The sequence below is a fragment of the Coffea eugenioides genome, chromosome 2, assembly GCF_003713205.1.
Source record: "Coffea eugenioides isolate CCC68of chromosome 2, Ceug_1.0, whole genome shotgun sequence".
Classification (NCBI taxonomy): domain Eukaryota; kingdom Viridiplantae; phylum Streptophyta; class Magnoliopsida; order Gentianales; family Rubiaceae; genus Coffea; species Coffea eugenioides.
The window spans coordinates 6,932,420-6,938,419 of NC_040036.1; positions in this window are offsets into that span (position 1 = coordinate 6,932,420).

A 6,000-nucleotide genomic window follows, 5' to 3' on the forward strand; every position below is an offset into this window, starting at 1 on the left:
ATTGAGGTACTTGTTCTTGAAACGAACCCTTGGTACACAACCATCCCCAAAATGTGGAGTTTTTCCTTCAAGATAAGCTCAAAGCAACTCCCCTTTGGTGTGGACTGATTTGAGTTGACATTGTTCCATGAATGGATACAAACGGGGTTTAACTCTTGGAGTACCAAACTCCATGGAGGCTTGCAAAGTCTACAATTGATTTTGGAATGGAACACACCAAGATGAGCTCAACTTGCCTTTGCTTGATCTCTATAAAAGAAGAAACACTAAACAAAGCAAGGTAAGTTCGTTAGGAAAATAATAGGCCTTCACCGGGTTGCTCAAGATCAGCCCACTTTCTCTCCATTCTTCCTTTTTACCACCCATCTCATTAGATTTTTCCATCTCTTTTTCTAGTTCAACAGCTGACCCTTTCATCTCATTATTTTCAACTCCCTCGGGTTTTACCTCTTCAGGCACAATTCCCTCATCTAGCTTTTTCTCCATTCTATAACGCTCAATCTCACTTTTCATGCATGCTAGATCAATACAAAGTTGGTCATAAGTAAGTGATACAAGTGCAAGACGACGGCTATTAAATAAGAAGGAATACTTATTAGTATGTCCGTCATATTTAGTGCAGGACTGATGTGTGCACGGACCTTAGCCCAAGTAATGACCCAGTCCGAGTTCCATTGGGCCCAGTCACACGTGCACGAGCCAAGCTCTTCAAAGAATCCCTCCAAGCCCTTGTTCGAATTGTCCAAAACCAACATGGAGTCCATAGAGATATTGAAGGCTTGAAGGATTTTAATCGAGTTATCTACACCATGACCCAAGCCCATGAAGAGTCAAGTGGGCCTCCAAATGAGTTGGCCGAATAGGGCCTTAGGCCTTAGTAGTTATTTAGCAATTGATTAGTGTTTAAGTAAGAGCATGGGCCGGCCCATCTTGTCCTAAGACCATGGGCCGAATTTTCCCTTTCCTAGTCCCTTTAGGGTTTTAGTCACTTTAGCCTATAAATAGGCTTGCTTTGTAAGGTTTTAGGGTAGACGTTTTATCAATAAAGTTTTGCATATTTTCGATTCTTCTTGAGAGAGAGATTCGACCCCTTTACTTGCTTTGGCAAGGGTTTTGAGCAGTCTTGCGTCCTGTCCTAGATTGTTCTACCGACCTATTCCCCTGGAGTATTCACCTTCATCGGAGTGTCGTCTACCGTCTTGAATCAAATCGTGTCGTCCGTTTGGTTTTAGACCCCGCAACTCCAAGCGTTGGACATCCTCGCTAGATCCTTGGGCAAACGTGCTACGTGTCTCGAAACGTGTTGATCGAGGAACGTATCAGTTGGCTTCAGAGCTTTGGTGGAGGTATCTTCCATTATATCCGTAGTTTTGTCTTAGTTTTCCTTATTTCTCCGCTGCCTTGGTTTTAAAAAAAAAATGTCACTGTTCATACGACACTGTTCATCCGAACACAAAAATCTGTTGGTGTGTTATCTCCTTTGTGTTGTGTCTAGTTTGTTGATAATTTCTGTCCACAACTTGTTTCTTGCGTTTGAGTCGTTTGTTGCATAAAAAATTCTGGTTGTTGGTGTTTCAACGTTGCTCCCAAATCTGTCTCGTTAGTTGGTTGTCGCTTGGGCAGCAAGAACAATAACGTGACGGCTGCTAGGGTTTCCTTATCTTGCTAGGGTTATCCTTGCGGCTAGGGTTTTCTACTTGCGGCTAGGATGTCTACTTGCGGCTAGGGTCCGTGCACACATCAGTCCCCTCCACTTTAGCAGGATTTGTCCTCAAATCTGGATGGAAATGAATGACACGAACAAGGGTTGGTATCATGGCTCCAGTGGCTCCTCTTGTTCGTATCACTAACTATACTAGTGTATGTGTCAAAAGTCACCGCGTCGGCCCCTGCTAAGGAAAACAAAAGAAAAGAGGTAAGCTATATGCTTAGCAAGTAAACAGGGGCAAAAGTGTAAATCTCACATATTAACAATTGCACAGTAAGAGTAAAGCAAAAGCAGAAAAGTAACATCACATAATAAGGATACAGGTGGCTCCAAAGCCAGATCGTTTGCCATGTGTGACCTCCTGCCGACACTCCGTCGACCACAAATAATGGTCCGTAGACCTCCACTTGTTCTCCCACCGTACACCTTATCACCCTCTCTGGCCAGACACCTCACAAACTTGCTCGAGCGAACGAAATTGAGCTTGGTTCACAAGCTCGGGTCACAAACTTGGTCCACATAATCGGGGAACCGGATTCACAAACTTGGTGACCTCAAACCAGGTTGGACTGACTTCGACCAAGCCCTAACCGGCTCGAATAGTCCATCTAGGTCATGAGATCGGGCCCCAAAATCACAAACTTCACAAAATTTACTCAAAAGTCTCCCCGAGCCACAAGCTCAAGGGGTTTAGTTCCAAAATGATTCATATACATATGCCATATACAAATGTGTGCGTAAATTAGGGTTTAGGTCGAGTGCGATAAAGTACACCCTCGCCTAGGTACCCTTTTCATACATATCGAAACACATAAGCAACTAACACATAAGAGTGGCCTGAATACTTACACAACGAACAAAAGAGCAAAAGTACGAAATTCGTGCCGCGAGGAGTAGTAGTAGGCCCCACCGGCTTCCACCTAGCTCACCAACGTCTGAAATTGAAGATTGTGTCACAATATATCACAAACGGCTACTAACATACTTAAAACGAGCAAAACGGCAAAATCGGCACATGCAAGTGCGGAAACGGCAAAACGGGCGCACGCGCCCGCGCGGAACGGCAAACGGAAATGGCCAAATCTGCCTTCTCAAACCGTTTTGAATAAACGCTAGGCTAGGAATGTCGGATCAAGGTACATGAGGTACCGTTGCGAAGCTAAGAGGAAGGGCTACAATTTTCATGAAGACACCTAAATCCGGATCTGAACAGAAATAGGTCGAAAGTAAGGAAAATCGTTCCAGAAATTCGCACTCTAGAGTAACGAACAGGGTATGTTTGCTGGACCATAACTCCCAGCTCACAAATCTAAATCAGGAAATTCCAAAGGCATTAGAAAGCTGAGACATAAGGCTAAAGCTTTGATGTTTTGTCCAAGACCTGAATTGATGTGTGCACGGATGGCGAGATGGATAGCGGCTTTAACTCAAGACTCTCATAGGCCTTAGGCCTTAGTAGTTATTTAGCAATTGATTAGTGTTTAAGTAAGAGCATGGGCCGGCCCATCTTGTCCCAAGACCATGGGCCGACTTTTCCCTTTCCTAGTCCCTTTAGGGTTTCAGTCACTTTAGCCTATAAATAGGCTTGCTTTGTAAGGTTTTAGGTAGACGTTTTATCAATAAAGTTTTGCATATTTTCGATTCTTCTTGAGAGAGAGATTCGACCCCTTTACTTGCTTTGGCAAGGGTTTTGAGCAGTCTTGCGTCCTGTCCTAGATTGTTCTACCGACCTATTCCCCTGGAGTATTCACCTTCATCGGAGTGTCGTCTACCATCTTGAATCAAATCGTGTCGTCCGTTTGGTTCTAGATCCCGCAATTCCAAGCGTTGGACATCCTCGCTAGATCCTTGGGCAAACGTGCTACGTGTCTCGAAACGTGTTGATCGAGGAACGTATCAGTTGGCTTCAGAGCTGTGGTTGAGGTATCTTCCGTTATATCCGTAGCTTTGTCTTAGTTTTGCTGTTCTTATTAGATTCCGCTGCCTTTGTTACCAAATTCTGTTCGAGTAGTTACATCTTTGTTGCGTCATTTGTCAAAAAAAAAAAACAAATCTGACCGAGTAGTTCCTTGTTTCAAGTCGTGTCCCTTGTCATAAAATTCTGGTCGTAGTTGTTGTCTTGTTGCGCCATTGTTAGTCAAAAAAAAAAAAAAAAAATTTTCTGTTCGTGTGCTTCCTTGTGTTCCAAAATCTGTCCGCAATTCGTTGTGTCTTGTGGCATCAATTCAGTTGTGACTTTGTTCTTCAATTCTGACCGTATTCCTTGTGTGTTGCTGTCCGAAGTATTCTATCCGTGTAGTTCCTTGTGAGAAAAAAAAAAAAAAAATTTTCTGTTCGTGTGCTTCCTTGTGTTCCAAAATCTGTCCGCAATTCGTTGTGTCTTGTGGCATCAATTCAGTTGTGACTTTGTTCTTCAATTCTGACCGTATTCCTTGTGTGTTGCTGTCCGAAGTATTCTGTCCGTGTAGTTCCTTGTGAGGAAAAAAAAAAAAAAGAAATCTGTCCGCAATTCCTTTTTGTGTCTTGTTGCGTCAATTTGTGCCGTAGCATCCCATAGTTGCACCTCCACAATTTGTCTTGTTCTTGGGTCGTTGTTGCCATCACCGAATCTGGCCAAGTCTGGTGTCGTTTGTTGCACCAAATTTCTGTTCAAGTGGTGCGTGTCATAGCAGCCCCAAACTGTCCGTGGCAGCTAGGGTTCCTTTCCCTCCTTGTCGCATCTTGTGTTGTAGCAATCTGTCTAGATTCCCCCTTCGTTAATTGCTGATTCATATGTGTCCAGATAGTGGGTCCATTCTGGTTGTTTGTTGTGTTGTTGGGGCCGTGTAAACAACCCAGCAAAAGTCACAAAAAAAAAAAAGAGAAAAGGAGAGAAAGTCGCATACCTGGTTGTGGCCCTTGAAGTCATTGCTGGAATTTAGTTGTTGGGGCTGCCGAGCCTGTTTACTCTTGTTCTTGAACTTTTGTGTTGTTTTTCTTGCAAAACTTGAATACCAAAACATCCTTGGGTGAGTTCTTGAGCTTCTTGAGCAAGAAACTTGAAAATCTTGGCCTACCAAAGACTGGTTTGGAATTCTTGAAACTAGAATTGTGCTGAATTTTTTTCTTGGGACTGGAATTGAGTCGTGCAAAATCTGATTGAGCCAGAAAAAAAAAGAGAGAGAGGAAGACAGAATAGAAACAAAAGGAACGAAAAAAAAAGAAAGAGGAAAAAAAAAAGGGAAGGAAAGCAAGGATATTGGCTCTAGTCTCCTACTTGGAAAACCCAAGTCCCACCGTGACCCAACTACTCCTAATTCTGGTAGGATTAATAGGAACCAAGAAACTTATTCGGCCATCCCAAACCATTCCCCCAAAAGCTCTTAACAGACCCCACAGCCCACTTAATATACCACCCAAGCTTCCCTCCAACCGACCTCCACTGCCATATAATCACCAATTCAGTCTTCCATTCGGCCAAACACCAACTCATTTCCCAAGCCTTGACCGACCTTCACCACCCACAATTCAATAACCCATTCAGTCTTTCAGATTCTGTTTCACATTCGGCCGCACACCAAAATCATTTCCCAAATGTCTTGACCGACCACCTCCGCCCATATATTCAACAATTCAGTGTTCCAAATTCTGTCTCACATTCGGCCACCTCTACACAATCTTGTGTCCAAGGTCGGTTGCAACTACGAGTGCTAACCGACATAAGCCAGCCCACTCAATACACAATCCAGCCTCCTACACCCACAAGCCGACCGCCACACCTTGACAAGCCAAACCAGCCGCATTCTCGAATTAGTGAAACAGCCCTTTGTGATCGGATTGGGCTAAGTTTAAGGGCTGGCTCATTCACCAAAACAACACCAACAATACCCCAAAACCCTGACCAAAAGGGCATGAAAACAGCAACCCAGCAAATTCCAGAAATTGGTGCGGGTAGAGTTCTTCCTTGGAATTCCAAAATTTCAGCTTTTGAGTTTTGTGTCTTATCTAGTGTCGATTATCTTGGGCTGCTCACCTACATTATTTAGGTCATAAAACAGTATCTCAAGTGTGTCCAAAGTATCTTTGCTCGTTGGTTACTCTTGTGCGAAACTTGGTGAACAATTCTTGGACCTTGTGCGGCATTGCTCAAGTTACTCAATCCGGCAACGTAAGTGTAATGGTAAGACCATTAGAGTGTCATCAGCCTGAGTGATACACGAGATTCGAGTGTACAAACGTGAGCTTGTGTGTGGGAGGAAAATTCCTTTTCTTTGCTAACCATTTTTGCAGGTCACATAATCATGCCTAGGGGA